The 16,199-nt window shown below is 41.5% G+C and overlaps 1 protein-coding gene across 3 annotated transcripts in view; it reads left to right on the plus strand.

The window, feature by feature from the left end:
• Positions 1–966: 966 nt before the first annotated feature.
• The window catches only part of LOC129868402 (G protein-activated inward rectifier potassium channel 2-like), a 95,711-nt gene continuing 80,478 nt past the window's right edge, over positions 967–16,199 (plus strand). The window contains exons 1-2 of one of the 3 annotated variants that reach the window (XM_055942349.1): positions 967–1,295; positions 7,336–7,394. The gene's annotated coding sequence lies outside the window, so the exon portion shown is untranslated. Of the gene's footprint in view, positions 1,296–2,248; positions 2,338–7,335; positions 7,395–16,199 lie in introns of those variants that run through there. The other 2 variants (XM_055942348.1, XM_055942350.1) reach the window with 2 other exon arrangements.

Consider the following 16,199-nt stretch of genomic DNA (forward strand, 5'->3'; position numbering starts at 1 on the left):
CCCCTGGGTCTTACTGCCATTGTCTTGGATAGAAAAGATTTATTGGGTAAAATGTGCCTCTGACAGGTATGCTATACAGTGATAAGTACAGCTAATTACTTTGGAGAGAGTTGTGTTACAGGTAGCAGTTCCGGAAAGACCCATGGGATGACATTTTCTTTGGAGCTTTTGTTTTATACACAGCAATAGCCATGTGTATTTTGCCATGTATTAAACTCAGCTAACCATGACTCCTGTGTCTTTTGGAACCTACATGCTCTTTAGTGTCATCAGTCCCCAGTCCTTCAGAACCAAACTAGGGAACAACCATTGTCCTAATCTATGAGTGACAGGCCACAAATGCTCTTTCATCTAATAAACATAGTGTGTAAAAAAGAGATCCTCTTGTTATTTTAGCTGATTATTTTGTTTCTGCCAAGCAGAGGCCATTTAGATCATTTGTGCACAACATAATGAATGAATGACATGCTATCTTCTGATGACACAGTATATTAGCACCACTAAAGTAGCCTGTCTGTGAAGATGCAATAATGATTTCAGCAAACACTTGTCTGGTCTGACCTTACAGTCCAACATGCAGTGAGAGAGAGAGATAGAGACTACATAAAAATATTGAAATGTTTGCATTTCCAGTATGTGGCACTGTTTTCAGTTGTATGGCATATATTCAGCCTACTATACACTAATGTGAAATGATCTGTTTCTTCTGTATTTGAATGACTTATTGATGACGTCCCCTTGTCTGATCTTTGACCTGTGTTAAACATCCCGGGTGGGTTGTTTCCACAGACCCTCTGTGATTTCCTCAATAGCCTACTCTTCCTTACTATTACATTGACAGCTCTGTCCATACATACAAAACAACCTGGATCTCAGCTATTTGAAGTCCTCCCCCTCTCTCCCTCCCTCCCTTTCTCTTTCTTTCTTTCTTTCTTTCTTTCTTTCTTTCTTTCTTTCTTTCTTTCTTTCTCTCTCGTTCTCTCTCTCTCTCTCTCTCTCTCTCTCTCTCTCTCTCTCTTCTCCTCCTCCTCTCTCTCTTCACACACAAATAGCCTGCACTCTCGCTCACTCAAACACACACTCTCTTTTGCCCATTCTCTCTATCTTCCTACTTGGTCGAGCTCAAAAGAAGGGGACATGACAGAATGACAGGAGATGGATGTTTCAACAAGATGTAGGGTGAAATGTGAAATTAGCAACTCATATTCCTCGCCCCTGTGTTAAACGACAACCGTCGGGAACCAGGCGTAATTGTTAAACAGAATGAATTAATAAGAGCGGCGTCTATTAACAAGGTAGGTAAATTTATAATTTTCTTCTGCACGTTAGACTGGTTTTGTGGTGACTGAGAAATTACGGATAATACAAGGGGGAGTGGGGGATTACATAACACATTGCACCGTGCTCCCGTTTTATCTTTCCTAATTTTTCCAAGTGCACGAGAGTATCGAGTTATCTATGAATTTAAGTCGTAGCCTAATGCTTTTTTTCGGGAAAAGCAACCGTCGGTGCACGCTTTGAATTTGAAATCATGAACACTCGATTGTTAATAACATGAACTAAAGGCACGTGAATAGGGAACAGTGGAAACTACAGAGGGTTTCCACATGTACTGTTATCCTTTAATTCTAATTTCTCAGACATTATTATCAGTGAGCTAATTGAATAATTGTGTGTATGTTATCAGAAGAATCAGTCAAAAAAGTACTCCCATAGTCTACATCTGTGTAGCCTATTTAGCCCATAGGCCTATTTTCCACTGCATATTAAGCACTTTATCTTCATTGAAGTCTCTGAGTTAATTGTATTGTCAACCTTTCTAATAATGTTAGTGTACCATAAAAAACATTTCACTGTTAGTAATTGCAGTTTCCATTAAACTGCGTCTTGTTCTTACAAACATAGCGCTTACATTTCTTGCTGTTCTAGAATATAATATTATTATATTGCGTGGCATGCATGAGTGCAGAGCGACCATCTGTAGAATCATTTCTCATAAAATTTGTGATCAAGACAATAGAGCATTTTGGGGCCAAAGAAAATGCTGAAGGGGTCGGCTCGGTGAAGCATTGTCGGTAAAAAGCGATACCTATTCTATTCTGGATAAAGAGCTCCCTCCATCTCCATGGCGACGTGGAGACGTGGATATCTCATATTCAAAACCATGAATTGTGCGTGCAGCTTTCTCGCTGAAAGGGGATCGCTTCGATGGCAGGACAAAGCGAAAGGTAGAGCACTCGCACACCGTGCTGAAGAAAAAAAACGATAGGGTCTGTTTTTGGAACGAAAAGGGGAACAATTCTGACACACAAGTTATCTTCATAGGAAAGAAGCCGGGTGAGTGAAACGAGTATTGTGAGCAAAGCCTGTTGCTTAGTCTAGGCTATCATATCCTGAGAAAAGTCTGTTTTTTAGGCTATAGGCTAAGCTCCAGTCTGTTGCCTTTCTGCGACGGCGCAGTTTACGAAAACATTTCCACTAGCCCACAGTGATTTCCTAACTAACTTACTCAGGTGCATTCGTTACACCTGGAAAACATCTAAAGCGATTAGCTAGCATACCCGTAACATCTATAGTGATTGACAACATAGGCTACGTAAATGGGCTGATGTTTCAGAGATGGGCTAAAACTGAGTTGAGTGGCTTACCTAGGCCACCTAGGTAGCCTGCAGGTCGTCCTACTTGTAACGTGGCTTAACCCAGAAAGCAGGCGCGGAGTATTGAACCAGCTCAGATTCATACTCCCATTCACCAGCTCTGCAAGCGTTAGGGCCTATAGTGTCAAACTACGTTCGTTGATCACCAAATAGGCTATGGAGTTTCGCTGAACAATTATATTTACTACCGTAGGCTACTTCCAAAAAAGGTATGCTATAAATAAAAATGTACAAGTAACCCGAAAAAATGTCTCTTATTGAGCTGTTGTAGACTTCCAACCAGTTTGTGGCAGTAATGAGTGCCAAATATGTTTTTTTTTTAGGTTGCTTGTACATTTTTATTTAGACCTTTTTTGGAAGTACATCCCGGCCGTAGTAGGGGTAAATGAATATAGTTTCTCAGAGAAACTCAGAGAAATTTGGACCTTATAATGCATGCAGATATGGTGAATGGGAGTTTGAATGTGAACTTTCCGGGCGTTAGACAGGTCTCTAACGCACTGATACTGGTTCAGCGGAGGATAGTTGAACTAGGCTGCTAGGGCCTATAACATGTAGGCTAAATTGTCACTTTACGATTTTACTTACAATAATAAAGCTGTTTTGGTCCATCAACTTTCAGAAACGTATATTTTAGTAGGCTACCATTAGAGTAGCATATAGCCTAAATCACTTAAGACCGTCGCATATGTTGCACCTGGCAGCTTCATAATAGAATTGGTGTTGATATGCATTTTCTACTTCTCACTTAGTATTGCAGTTGCCTGACACATTTAGCAAATGGACAAAAGCGCACACGTGAATTTACAGCACTTCTCCAATAGCCCACTGAAATCGTGGGAACAGTTTCAGGACCTTGGACAGCAAAAAAGCGAATGCTCTTACTCTTTACACTTCCTTCCCTACGTCAGCAATACATGTTTTACATCATAAAACGTCTTGACTATCCCCAGTTTAAAGTGCTATGCATAAGCATAGGCTACAAGCAGGCCTGGTAATGTAGCCTGAATGCTGTTTGTCTTGGATAGGCTGTTATTAGAATATCATGGGTCGACTTATCAGGCTGTCATATTGCTTTGTCAGGCACTGTTTTCTAAGGAAACGTGTAGCCTAGTCTAAATGAAAGTTACGGTTGCTTCTCCCAAGCCTATATCCTATGCCTTCACATGTAGGCTAGCAGGACAGATAGCATGCATTTTAAATGGATGATATGATTTTGTGGAATGGAGTACCATGTATGTTGATTTAACTGAAAACCAAGGATATTTTTTTTAAGTTGAAGCTCATTTACTGCATTTCTACACCAAGAAAATTAGCTATTTAGAGATCAGCAAAACAAATAAAAAATCACCCCAGCCATTAATTATCACCGCAATATTAGGTTTAAAGGTACTGTATGTGGAACGTCGTGTACTCAAGCATAAATTGACTCATTTACTTGTGGAACAACGCATACAGTGCAACATGAAATAGATAACACATGCTATCTAGTCACAACAAGGCCGACTTCAATGTGAAAGTAACTAGTGCATTAAACAGCTGACCATGAATGCAAACTATGCCAGATAAATCATACACATGTAGTGGCGTAGGAGCCGGGGGGGACTGGAGGCTCCCCCCAGTGATTAATTTGTAAATCGGGAGCTTCCGGTACCTCAAAGCCCCCCGGATAACTCCCCCCCACCCCTTTCGCGCTCACTCTGTGAAAAAAAGTGACAAACTCAATGTAGCAGCACAGCAGACCGAGTGAACTGCCAAGTAGCCTTCTATCCATGGTGGTGAAATGGACAGCGCTCTCCAAGGTGCTGATTAATTAGAAGCATTTTAGACGTCACTGCAGAACACCCACCATACCCATAGCCTATAGTATGCCCACATACTCAAGTATAGCGGTTGGGCTTAGACAAGTCAGAATTCTTTTGCCTAATTTTCAAGATATCAATGTACAGCATCATTTTTAGATGTCACGGCAGAAGACCCACTGTATGCACAGACCCAAATTTCATATGATTTTTAACCTTTTTTGGCGCAGGAACCGCTAGCGGGTCACCTACGATAACATCCGGTGAAATTGCAGAGCGCGAAATTCAAAATACAAAAATCGTAATATTAAACATTCATGAAAATACAAGGGTCATACATCATTTAAAAGCTTAACTTCTTGTTAATCCAACCGCGCTGTCAGATTTCAAAAAGGCTTTATGGCGAAAGCATACCATGCGATTATCTGAGGACAGCGCCCCACACCAAAATACTTTTTCAACCAGCACAGGCGTCACAAAATCACAAATAGCGATTAAATAAATCACTTACCTTTGAAGATCTTCCTCTGTTTGCAATCCCAAGGGTCCCAGCTACACAAGGAATGGTCGTTTTGTTCGATAAAGTCCTTCTTTATATCCTAAAAAGTCAGTTTAGTTGGCGCCAATGATCTCATTAATCCACTCTTTCAACATGCATACAAACGAATCCAAAAAGTTACCAGTAAAGTTCCTCAAAACATGTCAAACGATGTTTCTAATTAATCCCCAGGTACTCTAATATCTAAATTAATGATAATATTTAAGACGGAGAATAGTATGTTCAATAAGGAAGATAAGTAACAAAGAGCGCGCACCTCATTCACGCGCCAACAAGACAACTTTTCTAATGAGAGACACCTTGTAGTTCTTCCAACTACTTGTTCATTTTTCAAAAAACAAGTCTGAAACCCTTTGTAAAGACAGTTGACATCTAGTGAAAGCGTTAGGAACTGCAATCTGGGTCCTATCTATTTGTATTTCCCATAGGTAAGCACTGAAACGGCCTGTGACCGCCCCCCAAAAAATTCCGGATTGATTTTCCTCTGGTTTTTGCCTGCCATATCAGTTGTGTTATACTCACAGACATTATTTTAACAGTTTTAGAAACTTCGGAGTGTTTTCTATCCAATGCTACCAAGTATATGCATATCCTAGCTTCTGGGCCTGAGTAACAGGCAGTTTACTTTGGGCATGTCAGTCATCCAAAATTCCGGACATAAACCAGTATGCTAATGAAGTTCTAAGACTTCAATTAGGCAGTAGAACAAATATCACAATATCGGAATATAACTTCAAATAAAATAAATCAATGTAGGCTACAAAAGGACATATTTTGAGGGTGAACTATAACCTGGGTGTCCTCTTTAGCCTTGTCTACAATGCTTGCTGCCACTAAATGCGCTTTGACTTGGGCATGTTCAAAAACCTTTTTCTGAGGGCTCTTTATTTTTATTTTTTTACGTTGGTGGCAGAGGATGTTACTGTACATTCCCACTCGTTTGCTAGTTTAAATAATGGAAAATTACCACGCTGCACATTGGTCCTCAGATCCTTCTCGCCTCTCCTCGTTGAGGAGGAGGACGACTTAGACTGCCGTTACAGTAGATATGTACATTACGAGTAAAAAGTTTGGACACACCAACTCATTCATGGGTTTTCTTTATTTGGACTATTTTCTACATTGTAGAATAATAGTGAAGACATCAAAACTCTGACATAAGACATATGGAATCATGTTGTAACCACAAAAGTGTTAAACAAATCAAAATATATTTAATATTTGAGATTCTTCAAAGTAGCCACGCTTTACCTTGATGACAGCTTTGCACACTCTTGGCATTCTCTCAACCAGCTTCACCTGAAATGCTTTTCCAACAGTCTTTAATGAGTTCCCACATATGCTGAGCACTTGTTGGCTGCTTTTCCTTCACTCTGTGGTCCAACTTATCACAAACCATCTCAATTGCGTTGAGGTCGGGTGATTGTGGAGGCCAGGTCATTTTTGGTTACTACATGATTCCATATGTGTTATTTTACAGTTTTGATGTATTCAATATTATTCTACAATGTAGAAAATAGTCCAAATAAAGAAAAACCCATGAATGAGTAGATGTGTCCAAACTTTTGATTGGTACTGTACACACGGTGCATTCGGAAAGTATTCAGACCCCTTGACTTTTTCCACATTTTGTTATGTTACAGCCTTATTCTAAAATTGATTTAATAGTTTCCCCCCTCATCAACCTACACACAATACCACATAATGACAAAGCAAAAACAGGTTTTCATAAATGTTTGCAAAAAAAATTGTTCAATCTTGGTTCGACCAGATAATCTTGTTTCTCATGGTCTGAGAGTCCTTTAGGTGCATTTTGGCAAACTCCAAGCCGGCTGTCTTGTGCCTTTTACTGAGGAGTGGCTTCCATCTGGCCACTCCACCATAAAGGCCTGATTGGTGGAGTGCTATAGAGATGGTTGTCCTTCTGGAAGGATTTCCCATTTCCACAGAGGAACTCTGGAGCTCTGTCAGAGTGACCATCGGGTTCTTGGTCACCTCCCCGACTAAGGCCCTTCTCCCCCGATTGCTCAGTTTGGCCGGGCGGCCAGCTCTAGGAAGAATCTTGGTGGTTCCGAACTTCTTCCATTTAAGAATGATGGAGGCCACAGTGTTCTTGGGGACCTTCAATGCTGCAGACATTTTTTGGTACCCTTCCCCAGATCTGTGTCTCAACACAATCCTGTCTCTGAGCTCTATGGACAATTCCTTCAACCTCATGGCATGGTTTTTGCTCTGAAATGCACTGTCAACTGTGAGACCTTATATAGACAGGTGTGTTCATTTTCAAATCATGTCCAATCATTTCAATTTACCACAGGTGGACTCCAATGAAGTTGTAGAAACATCTTAAGGATGATCAATGGAAACAAGATGCACGTGAGCTAAATTTCGAGTCTCATAAGTAAAGGTTCTGAGTACTTATGTACATAAGCTATTTCTGTTTTTTATTTTTAATACATTTGCTAACATTTCTGTTTTTGCTTTGTCATTCTGGGGTGTGTAAATTGATGAGAAAAAATAATTGTATCCATTTTAGAATAAGGCTGTAATGTAGCAAAATGTTGAAAAAGTCAGAGGGTCCGAATACTTTCCGAATGCAATGTATAGGTAGGGATAACGTGACTAGGCAACATGATAGATAATTAACAGTAACAGCTGCGTATGTAATGAGTCAAAAGAGGATAATGAAAAAAGGGTCAATGCATATATTCCAGGTATCTACTGGTTAACTATTTAACCATCTATTTAGCAGTCTTATAGCTCAGGGGTAGAAGCTATTCCGGGTCCTGTTGGTTCCAGACTTGGTGCATCGGTACCACTTGCCGTGCGGTAGCATAGAGAACAGTCTATGACTTGGAATTAATTTTTATGGCCTTCCTCTGACTCCTGGTATAGAGGTCCTGGATGGCAGGGAGCAAGATGCAAGATGCTCTCAATAGTGCAGTTGTATAACCTTTTGAGGATCTGAGGGCCCATGCCGAATCATTTCAGCCTTCTGAGGAGCAAGAGTCATTGTCGTGCCCTCTTCACAACTGTGTTGATGTGTTTGGACCAAGATAGTGATGTGGACACAGAGGAACTTGAAGCTCTCGACCTGTTCCACAACAGCCCCGTCGATATGGATGGGGGCGTGCTCGGCAATCCGGTTCCTGTAGTCCACAATCAGCTCCTTTGCCTTGTTGACAATGAGGGAGAGGTTGCTTTTCTGGCACCACACTGCCAGGTCTCTCGTATTGGGATTTCCTATAAGAGTCCAGTGTCCCGCTCATTGAAAGCGGCAGCTCTAGCTTTTAGCTCAGTGCGGATGTTGCCTGTGATCCATGGCTTCTGGTTGGGATATGTACGTACGGTCACTGTGCGGACAATGTCATAAATGCACTTTTTAATGAAGCCAGTGACTGGTGTGGTAAACTCCTCAATGCCATCGTATGAATCCCGGAATATTCCAGTCTGTGCTAGCGAAACAGTCCTGTAGCTTAGCATCCGCTCCATTGGACCACTTCCGTATTGAGAGCGTCACTGGTACCTCCTGTTTGAGTTTTTGGTTGTAAGCAGGAATCAGGAGGATAGAGTTATGGTCAGATTTGCCAAATGGAGTGTGAGGTAGAGCTTTGTATGGGTTTCTGTGTGTGGAGTAAAGGTGATCTATTGTTTTTAGTTGTTTTTAGTTGCACATGCTGGTAGAAATGAGGTAAAACGGATTTCAGTTTTCCTGCATTAAAGCCACCGACCACTAGGAGCGCCACCTCTGGGTGAACATTTTCTTGTTTGCTTAGGCCCTCGTTGAGTGTGGTCTTAGTGCCAGTGTCAGTTTGTGGTGGTAAATAGACAACTACGAAAAATATATATGCAAACTCTTTTGGTATATACTGTAGTCTACAGCTTATCATGAGTTATTCTAACTCAAGCAAGCAAAACTTTGAGACTTCCTTAATATTAGAGATTGGACACCAGCTGTTGTTAACAAAGAGACACACACCTCCTCCTCTGAGCTTCTGTCCTGCTGATGTATAGAAAAACCAGCTAGATTTATATTTACCATGTCTTTGTTAAGCCTTAGAAACATAGGATATTACAGTTCTTCAGATCACATTGATAGGATAGTCTTGAACGGAGCTCATACAGTTTATTCTCCATTGATTGCACGTTCGCAAATAGAATGGAGGGTAGAGACAATTTTCCCAGTCTCCGACGTAGTCTCGTCAGGTATCCCGCATGCCGGCCTCTATAGCGTCATCTCGTACTTCTTCGAGTGTCGGGATTTTTGCCTGGTCTGCGATAATCATTGTCTTTCTCCAAATGGAGGGGAGTGACAGCTGTACTGATGTCCAAAATCTCTTTTCTGTCATAGAAAACGATGGGGGGGAAATTATGAACAAAAAAAGATAAGATCAGTGCAAAAAAAGACACAAAATAGCCCAATTGGTCAGGAGCCCGTAAAACGTCCGCCATTCCCTCCGATGCCATTATGTCCCATTTGCAGCATTTGTTATAGCCTACTAATATTAGTGTCTTTGAAGCCAAAAACAAGACACGTATTTTGGGGAAATAGTCTACATAGTTATTTGTTCAGTTGTGCATATTTTCATATCAATACATAAAACCAAATTGCATTAGCCTACTGGACAAATGAATTAAAATATCAACCTATACTTTAATAGCAATACAATAGCTTTTGGTTTCGAAAGGTCACCAAAAAAAGGAGGGCTCTCCCACTTCCCAATTCAATTAACCCCTGGTTATTAGAATACATCAAAGCTTACAAGGCCGAGTTCAAATGCCAACATCAAAATCAAAGCAATCAGTGCATTGCCTAAATGGCTAACCAGCAAAGCAAACTGGCATTGTCTCTACCTTTAAAAAGCGAGAGAAAAGGCTGCAGGCTAGCAGTTGCTCTCCGGGCCATGCTCTGCATGGTCCTAAAGCCACCCGCCAATTTGAATTTGGCATCAGTGTATTATGCCATTGTTAGCACTTGATGGATTGAGCTGTGCGTTGCCATGGACACCATTGCAGCTCGAGCTCATAATATTCCCTAGTGAAAGCGCAGGATTTTTTCCCCCTCAGGAAAAAATGTACAAATAAAATGAATTCTATGGACAAAACTGCTAATATTAAAAGTGCTGATGTCACAAAATGTGATCGATGATGACATGCGTGTAGAGTTAGTGAGGCGCACAAAAATCTCAGGGTGCTCCCAAAGCAAACGCAGCTTTGAACATGCAACAGTCACATGAGGCGACAGAGACCTTTGCAGATGATCGCGCTACTCTCTGACACCGTATTCTTCTCTCATTAATATTTATGTTTGCCAAAGGTTGTTGTGAGGCCTGACTGTCTAAGCCTCTTGCGTAAATGTGAACTTTCCAGGATAAGCAGCTCACCCAAACTGTGCCATATCCAGATATAGCCTAAAGCCTACAAATAGCCATAGCATAGCCTTAGGCTCCTCAAATGAGAAATTTCAAAAGCTCACACAAACAACCATCACTCTTGGGGTTTCCATCCTTCCATGTTTCCATGGCATGCTCAGCGCGTTGTTCTCCTCCCTATGTTAGTGCGTCTTCATGTTCTGTGAGTGTGGTGCTGGTAGTCCAAGGTGCTGGAGCCAGTGAACAGTTCATAGCCAGGCATGAGGAGGACTGGAGCCGGGTGCGAGGCTTGGCCCTGACAGTCTTTGCTCAGGCCCACTGTGCCTGCCATTGAGTGCCCTCACTGGGACTGCATTTAATTACTGGTCTCCAGCAGGCACTCATAGAGAGCCCACTTAATATTTAGTGACGCCACCGCTCACAGCCAGGCGGTCTCATCCACTGTGTGCTTGAGAGAGGGAGGAGAAAAGTTGTAGATCGGGTAACCATGTTCCAGAAATAGCCAAAATAGAATGTAAGATTAAAGATACAGTCCGGGATATTAAGCACAATAAATTCATAAAATGTATATGTATGATTTGTATTTGTATTTTTTTTTACAGGACTTTACATATTGTAAGAATTGGATGACGTACTGTAGTACACTAAAAAAGGGGTTTTGGCTCGTGAGCACCACTTTCAAAACTACTGGTTGAAATTATACAAAAGTTCTGGAGCATCACGTTAAAGGCATAGGAGGCCCTTCCTTGTTAGTTAGTGATGTAGGTCTTGGATTTTTACAAAAGTGTCTATTTGTTCCTTGTTTGGCTGAGTATCGCAATGTAGGGCCGTCACGTTTCATGATATTAGCCTAACTCTTGAGAGCTACTAAGGATACACTGGATGTAATGTTTGTGAAGACATATACCACAGCATGTGATCCATTGTAGATGATCACGTTTTTGTACTTTGGTTGTTTTCTCTCCATAGGCAAGCATAAGGGACTGGAAGAGAGGGAGCGAATAGAAGGAGTCTCTCTGGGATTGCTATTTGTTGAGCATCTGTTGCCTGTATTACAAGACTGACTGGCTTTTCACTTGACATTTCCAATTCCTTTCTGCTGAGTCAAGAGCCTTTTCATAGCGAAGGCAAGCAGAGCTCTTTGAATTACCTTGTTTCCAGCTGTGATTATCTTTCCCTTGATGGATGAGAGAAGGGAAGACCGGGCACATGGGAACGATTGCCCCTGATATATAGGGGCAGAGACAGCTCTTTCTCATGCATTAATCTGTAAATCTCGCTTTCTGTTTTTCCTCTCTCTCTCTCGCTCTCTCCCGTGCTGTCTCTCTCTAAACATGTTGTTTAAACACATTGTCGACCATTAGGTTGAAGGGCCAAAGCTTACACGTCGCCTGACATTTGGCTTAATGGACTAAAGTCATCACTTGTTCATCGGCTTTGATGTGATTTCCTCACACTGCTTTATAGACTGGGGATCAAAGAAAAACGTCTCTCCGCCACTGGGCCATTAAATTGTGTTTTGTCTTTATGTCAAGTGGCAATAATTGAATTCAAGAGTGGCTGGCCTCTCAAGCAGTGACGGAGTTCATATGGGTGTTTTGATAAGGGTCTTAGGGGAAATGTCAAACAAGATTCAGCTTGTTCTTGAGGGCCCTCGAGAGTTGAACCGCTCCAGTCAAAATGTCATTAGTTTGATATGACCAGATGATTGATTCAAAGCTTTTTGAGGCTGGAAGTGAGATTTGTTTTTGCTGAAAGAGCACAATGCACTGCTTTGATACATTTAAGCTTATAATAAATAAATAAAATATACATTGTATCTACACAGTACATTGTACTATATGCAGTCCACCTTTTGTGTCTTCTTTCCTGTGTGTATGTGTGTGTGTGTATGTGTGTATGTGTGTGTGTGTATGTGTGTATGTGTGTGTGTGTGTGTATGTGTGTGTGTGTGTGTGTGTGTGTGTGTGTGTGTGTGTGTGTGTGTGTGTGTGTGTGTGTGTGTGTGTGTTTGTACGTGTGCGTGGGCATGTACTAATATAGGCCTACTGTTCATGTACTAATATAGGCCTACTGTTCATGCACTAATATAGGCCTACTGGTCATGTACTAATATAGGCCTACTGTTCATGCACTAATATAGGCCTACTGTTCATGTACTAATATAGGCCTACTGGTCATGTACTAATATAGGCCTACTGGTCATGTACTAATATAGGCCTACTGTTCATGCACTAATATAGGCCTATTGTTCATGCACTAATATAGGCCTGCTATGCAGCATGTACATAATAAAGAATCTGAGTTAGATAGATATCTCCTGTCACTTCTGGGCTGTGAGAAAATGTATTGTGACTTCGGCGATGCGTCACAAGTAGCACAATCAGGACCTAGATTTACTGGGCCAGAGGAAGAGGCTGCCTCACTACAGCGACATGATTGGTTCTAGGGCTCCTCGCATGGTGGCCACAGCTGATTAATGGCTTTGTGGCACTCTACTGATTTAGTGAGGGACCGTAGAAATGAACTTAATGTAAAAAGATAGCGAGTGGAAAGGAAGGGCTCGGGTCAGAGACGGCGGCTCTTAATTGGACAGCTATAACTGCCGTTATGAATTAAGGGCATAATTCATTGTGTCTTTTTTTTTGCTTCCTTGGGTGTGAATCATGCAAGCTATGGCCTCAGAGCCAGCAAGTTATCAAAAAATATGTGCAGTTACTAAAAGGACACCTCTCACACTATTAGCCAGCTTCTAACAGTGTGTCAACCCCAGCAAACGAGGACATTTCATTATGAAAACCCACGGTTTAAGAGTTGTTGCGAAGGAAAGGGGGATCATGCCTAGGTGATTCAGATAAATAGACATTGTGTCTCATCTGGGAGGAAATGAGAAGTACATGCACTGTCTACCAGATGGCCCCTTATATTAGACTGCAGCCACAGCCTGCCACCTCTCTGGCTGTATCTGATACGTTATGGCGGGCAGGCTCATTTCCTCTCCTATGTGATATCATACTGCCCCCTCAGATCAAATCCTGATCCTTGTCAGCCACATAACAAGATCGGTCAGGTTTGATGAATTAATGACATAGTCATTGTATTGATGGGTTATGATCCGCCCCTCAAGTCTCTCTTCTTAAACATTCCTGTCCATAATGTCCTCTCGAACACTTTCCATTGGTTGGACATGAGTCACTCTCTTTTCATATGGATATCAGTCTCTCTTTATCTCTCTTCGTGCCCTACAGCTACAAATAGTGCGACACTCACATTCTGATGAAGGTGACCTACGTACTGCATAGCCAAACCACTAATAAGTGTCACGCCCTGATCTGTTTCACGTGTTCCTGTGATTGTCCCCACCCCCTCCAGGTGTGGCTTATTTTCCCCAGTGTATTTATCCCTGTGTTTCCTGTCTCTCTGTGCCAGTTCGTCTTGTATGTTTAGTCAAATCGACAAGCGTGTTTTTCCCGTACTCCTTTTGCTATTCTCCTTTTTCTAGTCCTCCTGGTTTTGACCATTGCCTGTTTCTGGACTCTGTACCTGCCTGCCTGACCATTCTGCCTGCCTTGACCACGAGCCTGTCTGTCACTCTGTACCTCCTGGACTCTCATCTGGTTTTGACCTTTTTGCCACGACCATTCTCTTGCCTACCCCTTTGGATTATTAAACATTGTAAGACTCCAACCATCTGCCTCCTCTATCTGCATCTGGGTCTCGACTTGTGCCTTGATAAATAAGTGATTTCATAATAATTTCCCAAATCTGGAGAGTGCTTGGAAGTTTTGGAAATCTGATGAGTGGTGTTTAATGGATATGTTATATACTGAACAAAAATATAAATGCAACATGCAACATTTCAAAGATTTGACTGAGTTATAGTTCATCTAAGGAAATCAGTCAATTGAAATTAATTCATTAGGCCCTAATTTGTGGATTTTACATGACTGGGAATACAGATACAGTTGAAGTCGGAAGTTTACATCCACTTAGGTTGGAGTCATTAAAACTTTTTTTTCAACCACTCCACAAATTTCTTGTTAACAAACTATAGTTTTGGCAAGTCGGTTAGGACATCTACTTTGTGCATGACACAAGTAATTTTTCCAACAATTGTTTACAGACAGATTATTTCACTTATCATTCACTGTATCACAATTACAATGGGTCAGAAGTTTACATACACTAAGTTGACTGTGCCTTTAAACAGCTTGGAAAATTCCAGAAAATTATGTCATGGCTTTAGAAGTTTCTGATAGGCTAATTGACATCATTTGAGTCAATTGGAGGTGTACCTGTTAATGTATTTCAAGTCCTACCTTCAAACTCAGTGCCTCTTTGCTTGACATCATGGGGAAATCAAAAGAAATCAGCCAGGACCTCAGAAAACAAATTGTAGACCTCCACAAGTCTGGTTCATCCTTGGAAGCAATTTCCAAACGTCTGAAGGTACCACGTTCATCTGTACAAACAATAGTACACAAGTATTAACACCATGGGACCACGCTGCCGTCATACCGCTCAGGGAGGACATGCGTTCTGTCTCCTAGAGATCAACGTACTTTGGTGCGAAAAGTGCAAATCAATCCCAGAACAACAGCAAAGGACCTTGTGAAGAGGCTGGAGGAAAACGGTACAAAAGTATCTATATCCACAGTAAAACGAGTCCTATATCGACATAACCTGAAAGTCCGCTCAGCAAGGAAGAAGCCACTGCTCCAAAACCGCCATAAAAAAGCCAGACTATGGTTTGCAACTGCACATGGGGACAAAGATCGTACTTTTTTGGAGAAATGTCCTCTGGTCTGATGAAACAAAAATAGAACAGTTTTGCCATAATGACCATCGTTATGTTTGGAGGAAAAAGGGGGAGGCTTGCAAGCCGAAGAACACCATCCCAACAGTGAAGCACGGGGGTGACAGCATCATGTTGTGGGGGTGCTTTGCTGCAGGAGGGACTGGTGCACTTCACAAAATAGATGGCATCATGAGGTAGGAAAATTGTGGATATATTGAAGCAACATCTCAAGACATCAGTCAGGAAGTTAAAGCTTGGTCGCAAATGGGTCTTCCAAATGAACAATGACCCCAAACATACTTCCAAAGTTGTGGCAAAATGGCTTAAGGACAACACAGTCAAGATATTGGAGTGGCCATCACAAAGACCTGACCTCAATCCTATAGAAAATTTGTGGGCAGAACTGAAAAAGCATGTGCGAGCAAGGAGGCCTACAAACCTGACTCAGTTACACCAGCTCTGTCAGGAGGAATGGGCCAAAATTCACCCAACTTATTGCTGGAAGCTTGTGGAAGGCTACCCGAAACGTTTGACCCAAGTTAAACAATTTAAAGGCAATGCTACCAAATACTAATGTAGTGTATGTAAACGTCTGACCCACTGGGAATGTGATGAAAGAAATAAAAACTTTTATTCTGACATTTCACATTCTTAAAATAAAGTGGTGATCCTAACTGACCTAAGACAGGGAATTTGTACTCGGATTTAATGTCAGGAATTGTGAAAAACTGAGTTTAAATGTGTCACAATCGTCTTCGTGAGAGAGAGTGGACCAAGGCGCAGCGTGTGCAAAATACATCTCTTTTATTTTAGAGAAGGGAAAAAACCTGCAACGAACACTATTACAAAACGAAAACAACCGTGAAGCTAAAGATGTAAGTGCAACCACAAGCTACAAACGTACAACATAGACAACTTCCCACAAAAGCCTACTGCCTATGGCTGCCTTAAATATGGCTCCCAATCAGAGACAATGAATGACAGCTGTCTCTGATTGAGAACCAATCTAAG

This window comes from Salvelinus fontinalis, chromosome 13 (genome assembly GCF_029448725.1).
Source record: "Salvelinus fontinalis isolate EN_2023a chromosome 13, ASM2944872v1, whole genome shotgun sequence".
NCBI lineage: Eukaryota > Metazoa > Chordata > Actinopteri > Salmoniformes > Salmonidae > Salvelinus > Salvelinus fontinalis.